Genomic DNA, 14,176 nt, shown 5'->3' on the forward strand with positions numbered 1-14,176 from the left:
ACACATTTCATTTGCGTTTATTGCAAACACCATCTCGCCCAGCACGGGGAAATGGGATTCCTCAGATGGCAACTGCAATATTCTTGAAAATGGAATAAATTAGGTTTTTTTTAACGTTCCCATCATGAACTCCATGGCAAATAAGCGGCGAAACACTGGAATGCTTTATTGTCTCAATTACTTGGCGAATATTTTTGTGGCATTACTACATATTGCAATGGGCTCATAACATGTCTTGAATTAAATATCTTCATGGTCTCGGGAAGGTTAAGGGGCACCTGCTTGGATTTATTAGGAAATCCCATTGACGTGAACGGAGCAAGACGCACCTGTGGGGCCCCTTCTCCAATCCCAGAGGCCACATGAAGGAATGGAGGAAACCCATTGTGGAGAAGGGACCCATATCTATCAAATATATATGGCATAGCCCCATGTCTACAATGTGTACGGTGTAGCAAATGTTGGCCGGCTACTAATCCTTAAAAGATTGGATACAGGCATCAAGATGGAAGTCAGGTTTATAAAAATTATTTCAAGTTAAAGTGGTTGTCCACAATTTTGCAAAAACGTCCCTGACTTGTCACATCTTGCTGGAACTTATAGTTCTGTGACTGCGCAGAAGAATGACATACTTGTGTACGGGAAGTTGTAAAAACATCAATAATGAGGACAGAAAATTCTGTATTTAAAAAAAAAAATTCAATCAAACCCGACTGACTGCAAAGCCTATTAAATTCCCATAACCCATCATTACCAGATAAGAAGCAAAACACAACGCAAAAAATACCACAGGCAAGAAAGATGAAGAGCGAGACGGGGAGCACGAGCGAGACGGGGGAGCACGAGCGAGACGGGGGAGCACGAGCGAGACGGGGGAGCACGAGCGAGACGGGGGAGCACGAGCGAGACGGGGGAGCACGAGCGAGACGGGGGAGCACGAGCGAGACGGGGGAGCACGGGCGAGACGGGGGAGCACGAGCCACTGCAAATGGAGAAAAGGAGTTAAAACAAACAATATACCAAGCCAAGAAAGGCCAGAAAAACACAGCGGAGGATCGCGGAAGGAGCGTAGATCTTCTCTGTATGTGTTTGGGCTTCTTTGGAAAAGACACAAAGTTCACAGAGGGATAAATTTGGAACTTTCCATAAACCAAAATAAAATCACTGTCTATAACAGGACCTAAAATTCATGATACTAAAGATTAAAGAACAGCGGACATGAGGAAGGAGGGGAGACCGGCCCTGATGCAAATACTGGGAGGGTAGGGGGGGGGTTACAATGGTTTCATATGGTAGGAATGGGTCAGTTTTGACTACTAGAGAGCTGAAGGTGGGGGCTTGCGATGCTATTGGGGGGGGGGGGGGTCTTTTCTGATGACTGGTAAATTGAGGGAGGGGGTGACAAGGAAAGTACTAATGGACCATTTTAAGGGTTAGTTCACATTGAGGAATATGGTGTGGAATTTGAGGCGAGATCTCCCTCAGTCATCTCCAAATTCCGTCTAGAATCTGACGGTCATTGCTTTAAAACCAGTAACCGAGAGTAAACCGTATCTCTACACTGGACACAAGATTATCGTAATTTCTGATGTGTGAACTGGCCCTTAGGCTAGGCAGAGCACACTCAAGACTTGTATTGAAGCCATACAGAAGGAGGATTGTCTAACATCCCATAGACCTATATACGATATAGGCACAATTGCTCACAGACACACTTTTTTTTTGTTTTTAGGATAGAAATTCACTGTCCTATACTAGAAAAACATATAACACACCACAGAGTAGACCTGCCCGATAGACAGCACTGGATTGATTTTTATGTCTTGTTTTTTTAACGTGCTTACCCAAGTACATGACATTGCGGGCTTCCAACTTACTAACATCTGTCCCGGTCTAATGTAATACGGTATATGCAATGCAAACAACTAGAGAAATTACACTGATGTGTACGCAAGAAACACAAAGCACAAAATTTTTTCCAGAATAACCGTTAGACAAACCAGTCGAACAAGGAGCCTACTCTCCTGCACCGTACAGCGCTAACTCACATGTAGTGGAAAAACCTAGAATTGAGTCTTATGTCCATGTCTACCCCGGGATGAAGAACATCTGCTCTGAGAACATGGCGTGGAAACACATCAAAGCTAATTTGCACTTTTGACGGATTCAGCAGGAATCGGCCTTTGTATGCGGAAGTTTTTGTGTTTTTTTAAAATCATCTTTGGATACTTTTCATATTAAAATTACTCACAGTTTTATCCAGTCCCGACCATACCCCATCAGGTTAGTCACAAAGAGTAGGCCATGATTTTAGCAGTGATGGAAACCCCACCGTGAGAGGAGTGCCAGGCCTGGGTGTGAAGTTTTACCAGATAGTACTGCTCTTGTTTCTCTGATGGCGGGTTCACACCAGCACCCGGTCTCTGCTTTGTGGGTTTCAGTCTTCTGACCAAGAAACTGGACAGGAGACGGAAACCCAGCAGTCAGTGTCCGCCCGTGTGCGTCTGGTGCCTCTCTGCGTCAAAACCGTTTTTTTTTTTTAACCGGACACAAAGTCCTGCATGTACGACTTTATGTCCGGTTAAAAACAAAAAACACGGCGGACAGGCACAAAACACTCACGGGCGGTCACTTTGCAAACCCATTCAAGTGAATCGGTTTGAAAACTGACTGCCGGTTTCCGTCTCCTGCCCTCGGGCAGAAGACGGAAACCTGCAAAGCAGAGACCTGGCGCAGATGTGAACCCGCCCTGATTTGACTAATATTGCTCCACAAAAACACCAAGGAATGAAGCCTTACTATGATCGGTGGGGGCCAACTAACTATCAAGGGGTCTGTCGGGTGTCCTTTGTTTTTAGGGGGCGTTCACATGTCTGTATATCCATTAGAAAATGTTAACAATGGAGTCAAAGTTCTGTAAAAAAACAACATTGATTTCAATGGGATTTGATCTGTTGTCCGTTAATGTCCGTTTTCATCAGTCATAGGTCCATTATTTGGGCAGACATAGTGGGAGGTGCAGGACTTCTGGTTCCATTCAAAATACAGACTTAGGACAGATATGAAGGATCTAATAATTTTTAACATTGTCTATGGCTAATGGACTTATGACAGATGGTAATGGGCAGTCGCCAGTGATATCGTCTGTCATTTGTGTTTTTTTCTGTGCATTGTCGGAAAGAAGAGCGAAAAAAAAAAACCCCAGACCAAGAAAAATAAAAAATGGACATTAAAAGACACTAACTGATGTTAAGGAGGTCATCTCGCCCTCATAGATGTGCGGTATTATACACCGCTGGAAAGCAGACAGTGCACTGAATTCAGCACACTGTCAGCTATCCCAGAATGTGCATCTCTTAAAAAGAAAATGTGTTGTTTAGCATTGTATCCCCTTTATAGTTTTGCTTGTACACTCATGGGGCCGTGAATGCCTCCGACGCTAGGTTCACACCTGCATTGAGGTTTCCGTTTCTTTTGGGACCTGAAAAACGGAAACCCAACCGCACAAATCCCATAGACTATAATGGGATCCACCAGGTTTCCACCCAAACAATGCAGAGAGAAAAGTCCTGCTTGTAGTACTTTTCTCTCTGTATTTTTCAAGCGGAATGGGGAACAGAATCTCCGAACAGTGAGCGAGCACAAAAGTGAACCTAGCCTGAGCAGAGAAAACTTAGAACGGGACGCAGCACCAATACACCATGTCCCCTAAATTCTTCAGGAGGGCTGAGGTCTGCAAGGCCCATGTCACTTTAACCATCATATACTAGCAACATGCCATCACCTTATAAGACGGAGTACCCCTTTAAGCCACTACATACCATCACCATTCACGTTATCACCAAGATGGAATACCCCTTTAAGCCACTATCAAATATCTAGCATCCAATTAACTTTATCCTAATCTCAGTCCAGTACTAGGCCATGTTCAATCCACTACAAGAACACAACAATGTAAGTCAATGGTGTTATACTCAACACGCAAGAAAGGAAAAATCTGCAAATTTATCTCCTCTATTCTGATGTAGGATTGTAGTAAATTTGCATTGCAAATGGTAAAATCCAAATCCAAAACTGCAGATTTTCTTACACAGATTTGCTGGCCTGTTTCACCGTCGATATTTCTATTGCACACAGCAGGAAGCTAAAATGTCTCCTTTATTATAAAAGTAATAAGTGCGATATTTTGGGACAACCATCATGATCAAATAATTCGGCTGCCTCAATCCGCAGCACTAGACATTTCCAAAGTGGTCAGAGGTGGAGAAAGCGAGTGCTGAATTAACAGTGCCGGGGCTTAAATCTTCCCGAGTAGAAAGCAGAACGTGATCCGATATAATCCCTCGGAGACAGAGTTGTCAGTTCAGCTCCGAGCAGCGGGCACACAGCTTACATCAAACATGCCGGTCTGCAGTATTTCGGAGGCCCGGGAGGTGCGCTCGCTGGAGACAACCCCAACATCTTCACTCATTTAATTCTGTCAAAATGATGAGGTACACCAAAACCAAGAATCCATCGCCTACATCCAACACCTCCACCCTCTAGTCCTGCGGGCACAGAGATATTATCAGACCGCAACCTAATTTATCCCAGTTTAGGCGAGCCACTCATTGACAGCAAGCGGAGGTCTTGAAAGCGATGAAGAATAAGCAAGACGATTCAGACACCACTACATATCCTTACCAGATTAAGAACAGGGACAGGCACAACGCCGAGGCCTCTAGTCGAGCGTATCCCAAACTTTACAGACTCTGGGCCTGGAAATAAAAAAAAAAAAAAAACTACCTAATTTTTAACAAAAGATAAAAAAAACATCCTAAGGGTGCATTCACACTGAGTAAACGCTAGCTTATTCTGAACGTAAAACACGTTCAGAATAAGCGGCTTCTAAAGCAGCTCCATTCATTTCTATGGGAGCGGGGATACGAGCGCTCCCCATAGAAATGAATGGGCTGCTTCTTTCACTCCGTGCAGTCCCATTGAAGTGAATGGGGAGTGCCGGCGTATACGGCAAGCTCTGCTCATGCCGGAGCGTACACGCCGGCACTCCCCATTCACTTCAATGGGACTGCACGGAGTGAAAGAAGCAGCCCATTAATTTCTATTGGGAGCGCTCGTATCCCCGCTCCCATAGAAATGAATGGAGCTGCTTTAGGGTGCATTCACACTGAGTAAACGCTAGCTTATTCTGAACGTAAAACACGTTCAGAATAAGCGGCGTCTAAAGCAGCTCCATTCATTTCTATGGGAGCGGGGATACGAGCGCTCCCCATAGAAATGAATGGGCTGCTTCTTTCACTCCGTGCAGTCCCATTGAAGTGAATGGGAAGTGCCGGCGTGTACGCTCCGGCATGAGCAGAGCTTGCCGTATACGCCGGCACTCCCCATTCACTTCAATGGGACTGCACGGAGTGAAAGAAGCAGCCCATTCATTTCTATGGGGAGCGCTCGTATCCCCGCTCCCATAGAAATGAATGGAGCTGCTTTAGACGCCGCTTATTCTGAACGTGTTTTACGTTCAGAATAAGCTAGCGTTTACTCAGTGTGAATTCACCCTAAGGACACAGATAATATTGCATGTGTGGTCGTTTTCCCAGTTGGAGTGTTGCAGCGCAAAATCCGAGTTTGTCCAAGGCGCCCTGTATATAGATCAGCTCGTTGAAAAAGAAACTGAAGTGAATTGGACCAGAAAAGTTTTTGCCAACAGCGAGACGATTTCCACTTAAGATTTTGCATGGCGGATGTAACCGCAAAATGTACCCCGCGAACTTATCCCGAGACATTCACACCACCATGTAGGTTCATTGAAGCCCGCTGAAGGGGCTTATTCACATGACTGTCATGGCCTCTGTTGAAAGTCTATGGGTCTACTCACACGGCTGTAAATGGACAAAGAGCAAGTCAGTGTTAGGTCAGGTGAATAAACCCATAGACAAGTCGTCGTGTGAATAAGGCCTTAGGGGAGGCCCCGACCGACAGCAAGTAAATATCTATAATCTGTGGAGCCTAACATCACTATCTAGGAATCTCACTAATCTACTTTTTCACATAGGAAACCTATAATTCGTTCTAATGTTAGGATTGTTAGGCTAAAGGGTTAAGCCACTAACCATTCATTAAGGTGCACCCATCATCTTTATAATAGGTTGAGGGGTGCTTTCGGGTTGGGTGTAGTTAAAATTGCGTCAGAATTAAAAAATGGGGAAAAAAACAAAACAAACTCTGCACCCCAAATGCCCTCCTGCAGATAGGTCATCATTCCGCTAAAACCGATTGAGGACAAACAACCCCTTTAAACCCCTCTATCAACAGGAGACACAAAGGACTGGACATGACAAGATTCAACATTGATTGACCTATCTTCCTCTGCTCGAGGACGATCGTGAGACCCCCATATACATAAGTTAGATTAGACAGCCGATTCCTCCAAAATCTGCGTTTGGCCAACTTTATCCTTACGTGAGTATCAAATAACTCCGCTCTCTACAGCTTTAGGGGGAATTCACACGTAGTAATCTGGCGCGTGATCTGGCAAGTATACGGTGTGTCAGAGTTTGCACGCTTAAAAAGATCCCATTGATTTCAATGGGAGTTACGATTGTATACAGCGCGTAATTTTGCGGGCGCAAAATTACGTGGCGCATACGCTCGTAACTCCCATTGAAATCAATGGGATCTTTTTGAGCGCGCAAACTGCTGACACGCGTATACGTGCCAGATTGCGCTCCACTTTACTACATGTGAATTCCCCCTTATCTATTCAGTTCAGGTCTGGACAATCCTTTACTATGCAAGTGATAGAAAACAGATGGAGAGTATTCACACAGTGCGGACCGCTTTATTGTAATTCCTGCTGCGATTTTCACTCAATTGCAGAAACACACAACCAAATCGGCTCAATTATGTGAAAAAACATGCAAAAAAAAAAAAAAGTACAATGAGCCTTGCGTGGAAGTGGGCATAGTTAGAGAACCTTTGAGATAAAAGATTTTAGTTGCGGGTATCTTCTGCTATAGAAGGGGCACGTGTTGTAGCAACATTGCGACCAAAGCTCCATCCCAGTTATTACATTCCTAGTGAAAGGTTGTCCAGGTGTTGATGGGAATTGTAGTTTACAAGAGCTGACCGATAGGGGCAATATGGTGGCTCAGTGGTTAGCACTGCGGCCTTGCAGCGCTTGGGTCCTGGGTTCGAATCCTGCCACAAACAAATCTACAAGGAGTTTGTATGCCCTCCTCGTGTTTGCGTGGATTTCCTCCCATTCTACAAAGACATACTGATAAGAAAAATGTACATTGTGATCCCTATATGGGCCAGTCACATGTAGGAGACCTCCATTATACACACTGGAACGGTAAGGATGTTGACTTGACGTCCCGTCCACAATCTTCACAATCACCTGCAATCAGGATTAGGTTTTCTCACAGGAACCTTCTCTGCGGGGCCATTGATACAAAGCCCTGACACCAGCCCCCATTTACCCTTTGTTATGGGCCTGTGATGTGAAATCTCGGGGTATTACAGCAGCAACTACAAGACAATACAGAACCGCATGTTCAGCAGCTTCTTATTGACTAAACTTCCCTGCCGGCTGTAAAAGTAAGATCCAGCTGTGTATATTCCGATCTGTAAACCTGCCCGGGCCTCCGGCTCCCGCTGGGTCAATGTTTTGGAGTGAGCAACACACCCAGTAATTTAAGAGCATCAGACGGTTCTGTCTCTACCCTGACACCACCCCTGTGTAATGGCCTGTATATCAACAACATCTACTCCCAACCATCACCCTCCCCTTGCCAAAAAATAAGGAAGAGAAAAAGTAGTGGCTTAAAGGGTTTGTCCACTTGTAGGGTACTTGCACTAGGTTCACATCGTGGGGTCTGTCTGGGGAAGCAGTTACCCACAGACCCCAGGAATTTTCTCTCCACGTGCAACGAGCGCAGGTGTGAATCCAGCCATAGACACTACATACTGTGTTTTGCAGTTTTCACCATCAGACCTGTTTGCTAGCACTTCAACTGTGATGGACGTCACTGTATAATCATATGGGGTCACCCATCCATCCCCTTAGGCTTCCTTATTATTTATACCAAACACTATGGGGGTATTTACTAACCGATCTACACCAGAAAAGTGGCCCTGTAGTAGCATATCTGTGGTGCACGGTATGATATGCACAAAAAAATGCACCACTTGGGAGCAACATGGTGGCTCAGTAGTTAGCACTGTAGCCTTGCAGCGCTGTAGTCCTGGGCTCAAATCCCACCAGGAACAACATCTGCAAGGAGTTTGTATGTTCTCCTCGTGTTTGTGTGGATTTCCTCCCATTCTACAAAGACATACTGATACAGAAAAAAAATAAATTATCCCTACATGCTTTTTACTGCATGCCTCCATATGGAATAACACAGTCTGAACTAGTCTATACAAGTGAAAAAATAAGGTATAACAAGGTATATCAGCCCAATGGAGGCCAAGCAGACTTCTGGCATTGATCCTGTGAATATGACCCCATGGATACATTTGACATGTGCAATGTGACAGTGGAATAACCTCCAGGTTTATGAGGCGGCACTTCTGTGTGCCAACAAAGGTGCCCATGGAGCTCTAAGCCCAACTAGGCGAGAACTACTAGATTATCCTGCAGGCCAAAAATAAAGAGGTACCAAACAGGCCTGACCCATGGTGGGCTATGGAAGACGTATTACAGATCTAAAACGTGGCCATATATACTGGTCCCCGGGTATATGCAAGCCTGAGGATGCCAGCGGCTCAGCCAAAAGCTTCCGGAGCAATATAACATAGCTCAAGCTACATAACAGGCAAACGGAGATACGATGCAGGACTGGGCCCCACGGACCATGGACAGCATATTACACACCTATAATATGGCCATGTATACAAGTCCCCAGCCATACAGGAGCACAAGGATGCCAGCGGCTCAGCCTACAGTTGCTGGAGCAGTATAACACACAGCGCCAGAACCTTCACAAAAACCTAATACATCACAATCTTTATCAATGTGAAAAGCTGACACAACGCCACAGCAAGGGATGAATCAGAGGGAGCGGGAGGAGGAGACCAAAGTTGTATTTAAGAAAGAAACCATACAGCTGCCTGATTAACCCTAAACCACCCAGAGGAGAGGGTGACCTTCAGGGAGCACGCTGATGTAGCAGAGCTGAAACCGCTGCATAGACACACACAACTCTGCTGTATCTGCCAAACAGCAAGAAGCATCAATGTGAATAAATCATTTATACAAACTACTGCGTGCAAACTCTGATGCCATGATCCTGTAATACAGAAGCCCCTGGCAGGGGTATGCTCCGAGCCATGGATTCCCCCCATACATTCCTGGCATTCCTCCACTAGCACAGCAGCACACACACACCTGCCCAGTCATCAGCTGGAGGCAGCAGCACCCTTCCTGTCTGCAACGCTGCAGCAATTGCATCTAATGCTTAGCTCTGTATTTCCTGACAACCTTCAGGGCTGCCCTCTTAATTCACCGGGAGCCGAGGAAGGAGGGCACAGGGTCAACATGGAAGTCACCGATGTAATGACAAGCAGCAGCAAGCTGTCACATCTCATCTGAACACGCAGCTGAAGAAATCACCAGGCACCGAGCAAGGAGTCAGTGGTGACCTTCATCACAGGAGGCTGCAAGCTACACAGCGTGGAAGTATCAGATGAGGCTGGCACAGGCGGGCATGATGCAGGAAGAGCTTGTAGTAAAACTTAATAGACTCTCAATGTAAAATGAGGAACCCAATCACAGCCAAGGTGGCATACAGCTGGGTATATAGCCGGCTGCCCATCACATGGGCATAAATCATGCACATAATACAAGCACAGCAGCAACAGAGACTGAAATATCAGTGACAGGAGCAAATCTCAATCCACGGCTGGCGCAAAACACAACACAATCTCAAAGGGTCTCCGATGTGATAGCCTCTCCTAGGTCTTAGAAAGGAAACCAAAGAAGCAGCGTCCTCTGTGAGCAAACCTATGTCTGTGTCACATCAGGAGCCCAACATGGGCACACAAAACAGCACATCACACAATATGAACACACTTGTGTCATGTAAATGTGTGTGAGCAGGCACTAGAGGTGGGCACCTGCAATCAGCGTGGAAATGCACTGTGGGATTACATGCCCTGGTGGTACTTGCACCTGGACAAGAAGGGCTGGAAAAAGAGACCCTACCAGGGAGAAGACTGACAAGGGGAGCAGATATGTGCCTACATGCCCAGCGGCTTCTTGCTCAAGAGGGGGGCACATGCCTATTGGTTTTTTACCCTAGAGTTGCAGAGTAACCCAGGTAGGGAAAGATCCATTGTGTATGGGCTTATGCCCACCCTTAGGGCCTGCATCCACTATGAAGGTGCCCACTGTTCCATATCCTAGCAGTGGGCACCTGTTCTGCTGTTGATTGTGATGGCAGAGTCTACCTGGTCGTGGCTCCTTACACTAGTGGTAGCACCTGCCTTATGTATCCATGCCCTAGCAATAGGCACCAAGCCAATGGCTCCTTACCCTAGTCCTGGGTCAATGCACAAGTAATCGTCACCTGATCAGTGGTCACTTAACCTAGCAGTGGGCACCTACCCAGTGGCTCTTTGTTTTAGAGACAGGCCCCTGCCTCATCCACCCATGCCCCAGGGGGTGTGCCTTGCTGCCCTCCCAGTGGGTTATTGCCCATGCATTGGGTTCCATATAGATATGAGCCTGTAGACATGTTCCCCTGTGTATCATGTATGTATAGGAGCCTGTAGAAATGTTCCTGTGAGACATTTATGTATAGGAGCCTGAAAACATGTTCCCTGTGTTCTGTATGTCATTTATGATATGTAGAGGAGCCTACAGACATGGTCATCTGTGTGTCATGTATGTATAGGAGCCTGCAGACATGTTCCACTGTGCATCATATATGTATAGGAGCCTGCAGACATGGTCTCCTGTGTATCTTGTATGTATAGGAGCCTGCAGGCAGACATGTTCCCCTGTGTATTATACATGTATAGGAGACTGCAGACATGTTCCCCTATAGATCATATATGTATAGGAGCCTTCAGACATGTTCGCCCGTGTATCTTGTATGTATAGAAGCCTTCAGACATGTTCTCCTGTGTGTCATATATGTATAGTAGCCTGTGGACATGTTCCCATGTGCATCTTGTATGTATAGGAGCCTACAGACATGTTCTTGTGCATCTTGAATGTATAAGAGCCTGTAGGCATGTTCCTGTGTGTCCTGTATGTATGTATATGTAGTCATGTTCCTGTGTCCTGTATGTTTGAGCCTGCAGACATGATCCCGTGTGTCCTGTATGTATGTATATGTAGCCATGTCCCCCTGTATGTATGTATATGTAGCCATGTCCCCCTGTATGTATGTATATGTAGCCATGTCCCCCTGTATGTATGTATATGTAGCCATGTCCCCCTGTATGTATGTATATGTAGCCATGTCCCCCTGTATGTATGTATATGTAGCCATGTTCCCCTGTATGTATGTACATGTAGTCATGTTCCCCTGGAGCAGCGCGGTGTGCATTGTGTGTCCCCCTGTGTCCTGTATGTATGTATGTGTAGCCATGTTCCCCTGTATATATATATATATATATATATATATATATATATATATATATATATATATATATATATGTAGTCATGCTCCCCTGTATGTATGTATGTATGTGTAGTCTGTTCCCCTGTATGTATGTGTAGTCATGCTCCCCTGTATGTATGTATGTATGTATGTATGTATGTGTAGTCATGTTCCCCTGTATGTATGTGTAGTCGTGTTCCCCTGTATGTATGTGTAGTCTGTTCCCCTGTATGTATGTGTAGTCATGCTCCCCTGTATGTATGTATGTATGTATGTGTAGTCATGTTCCCCTGTATGTATGTGTAGTCGTGTTCCCCTGTATGTATGTGTAGTCTGTTCCCCTGTATGTATGTGTAGTCATGTTCCCCTGTATGTATGTGTAGTCGTGTTCCCCTGTATGTATGTGTAGTCTGTTCCCCTGTATGTATGTGTAGTCATGTTCCCCTGTATGTATGTGTAGTCATGTTCCCCTGTATGTATGTGTAGTCATGTTCCCCTGGAGCAGCTCTGTGTGCATTGTGTGTCCCCCTGTGCCCTGCCTGCCTCTTGCAGGATCGCACAGCAGCGACATCCGTAAGTGAAGGAAGTGCAGGTAACGATCCCGGAGAAAGTCGCAGCGGCAGCGCGTTATCCAGAGCCGCACACAGAAAAGTTCCCCAGCAGGAGCGGCAGAGAGAGGATTCTGCAGCAGGAGATCGGGGCGGGAGACGGCTCCGCAGACTCACGGTGATCCCGTGCACACAATCAGAGCACTTACCTGCCTGCTCACGTCTCCCCGGGCACCGGATCCCGCAGCTTCATGAGTCTCCACAGCCGCCGGCAGCCCCGCTCCTCGGGCGGACTCCTACCCCGTGTCCATGGTGCGGGAGCCCAATCCCCTCTAGCAAGCACACCGCAGCAGTAGCGCCGGGCTCTCAGCCCTGTGACGTCACGGCGCAGCCGCTCTCCTCCCGAGCTGCCATTGGTCAAGGCGCGCCCTCTCGGCCATCCTATTGGACAAACTCCTAGATCCAAACCTGCCAATCAGACGCCAGCCTGCCGTTGCCTCAGTTACCGATGCTGTTGACTGGATGTGGGAGGAGCTACTGTGCTGGTACGGGACATTACCGTGAGTGTGTCGCGACATGAGCTTATCGTGATCGAGAGAGTCACCTGCACGACGGGACTACAGGTGAGACACCGAGTGCACGTTATTATCATGGCATCATCCCCTACACCTGATATCACGATAAAAGGGGTGTAACCATGGGGCCCCATAGCATGTAATAGGGCCCCCCACTCTGACAACTGTACCATGATATTGGCTTCTTTCACACGAAGGAATGATACACACAGTGATGTCACAGTACAGGGATAATACACACAGTGATGTCACAGTACAGGATAATACACACAGTGATGTCACAGTACAGGATAATACACACAGTGATGTCACAGTACAGGGATAATACACACAGTGATGTCACAGTACAGGGATAATACACACAGTGATGTCACAGTACAGGGATAATACACACAGTGATGTCACAGTACAGGATAATACACACAGTGATGTCACAGTACAGGGATAATACACACAGTGATGTCACAGTACAGGGATAATACACACAGTGATGTCACAGTACAGGGATAATACACACAGTGATGTCACAGTACAGGATAATACACACAGTGATGTCACAGTACAGGATAATACACACAGTGATGTCACAGTACAGGGATAATACACACAGTGATGTCACAGTACAGGGATAATACACACAGTGATGTCACAGTACAGGGATAATACACACAGTGATGTCACAGTACAGGATAATACACACAGTGATGTCACAGTACAGGGATAATACACACAGTGATGTCACAGTACAGGGATAATACACACAGTGATGTCACAGTACAGGGATAATACACACAGTGATGTCACAGTACAGGATAATACACACAGTGATGTCACAGTACAGGATAATACACACAGTGATGTCACAGTACAGGGATAATACACACAGTGATGTCACAGTACAGGATAATACACACAGTGATGTCACAGTACAGAGATAATACACACAGTAATGTCACAGTACAGGATAATACACACAGTGATGTCACAGTACAGAGATAATACACGCAGTGATGTCACAGTACAGGATAATACACACAGTGATGTCACAGTACAGAGATAATACACGCAGTGATGTCACAGTACAGGATAATACACACAGTGATGTCACAGTACAGAGATAATACACACAGTGATGTCACAGTACAGAGATAATACACATAGTGATGTCACAGTACAGGGATAATACACACAGTGATGTCACAGTACAGGATAATACACACCGTGATGTCACAGTACAGGGATAATACACACAGTGATGTCACAGTACAGGATAATACACACAGTGATGTCACAGTACAGGGATAATACACACAGTGATGTCACAGTACAGAGATAATACACACAGTGATGTCACAGTACAGGATAATACACACAGTGATGTCACAGTACAGGATAATACACACAGTGATGTCACAGTACAGGGATAATACACACAGTGATG

The 14,176-nt window shown here is 45.9% G+C and overlaps 1 protein-coding gene across 3 annotated transcripts in view; it reads right to left on the reverse strand.

Moving 5' to 3' along the window:
* PKP4 (plakophilin 4) overlaps positions 1-12,532 on the reverse strand; it is a 176,828-nt gene extending 164,296 nt beyond the window's left edge. For 2 of the 3 annotated variants that reach the window (XM_075284453.1, XM_075284452.1), the window contains exon 1: positions 12,370-12,532. The gene's annotated coding sequence lies outside the window, so the exon portion shown is untranslated. The remainder of the gene's footprint in view (positions 1-12,369) is intronic. The other variant, XM_075284454.1, reaches the window with a different exon arrangement.
* Positions 12,533-14,176: the final 1,644 nt, after the last annotated feature.

The sequence above is a fragment of the Leptodactylus fuscus genome, chromosome 8 (genome assembly GCF_031893055.1).
Source record: "Leptodactylus fuscus isolate aLepFus1 chromosome 8, aLepFus1.hap2, whole genome shotgun sequence".
In the NCBI taxonomy this organism is placed as follows: domain Eukaryota; kingdom Metazoa; phylum Chordata; class Amphibia; order Anura; family Leptodactylidae; genus Leptodactylus; species Leptodactylus fuscus.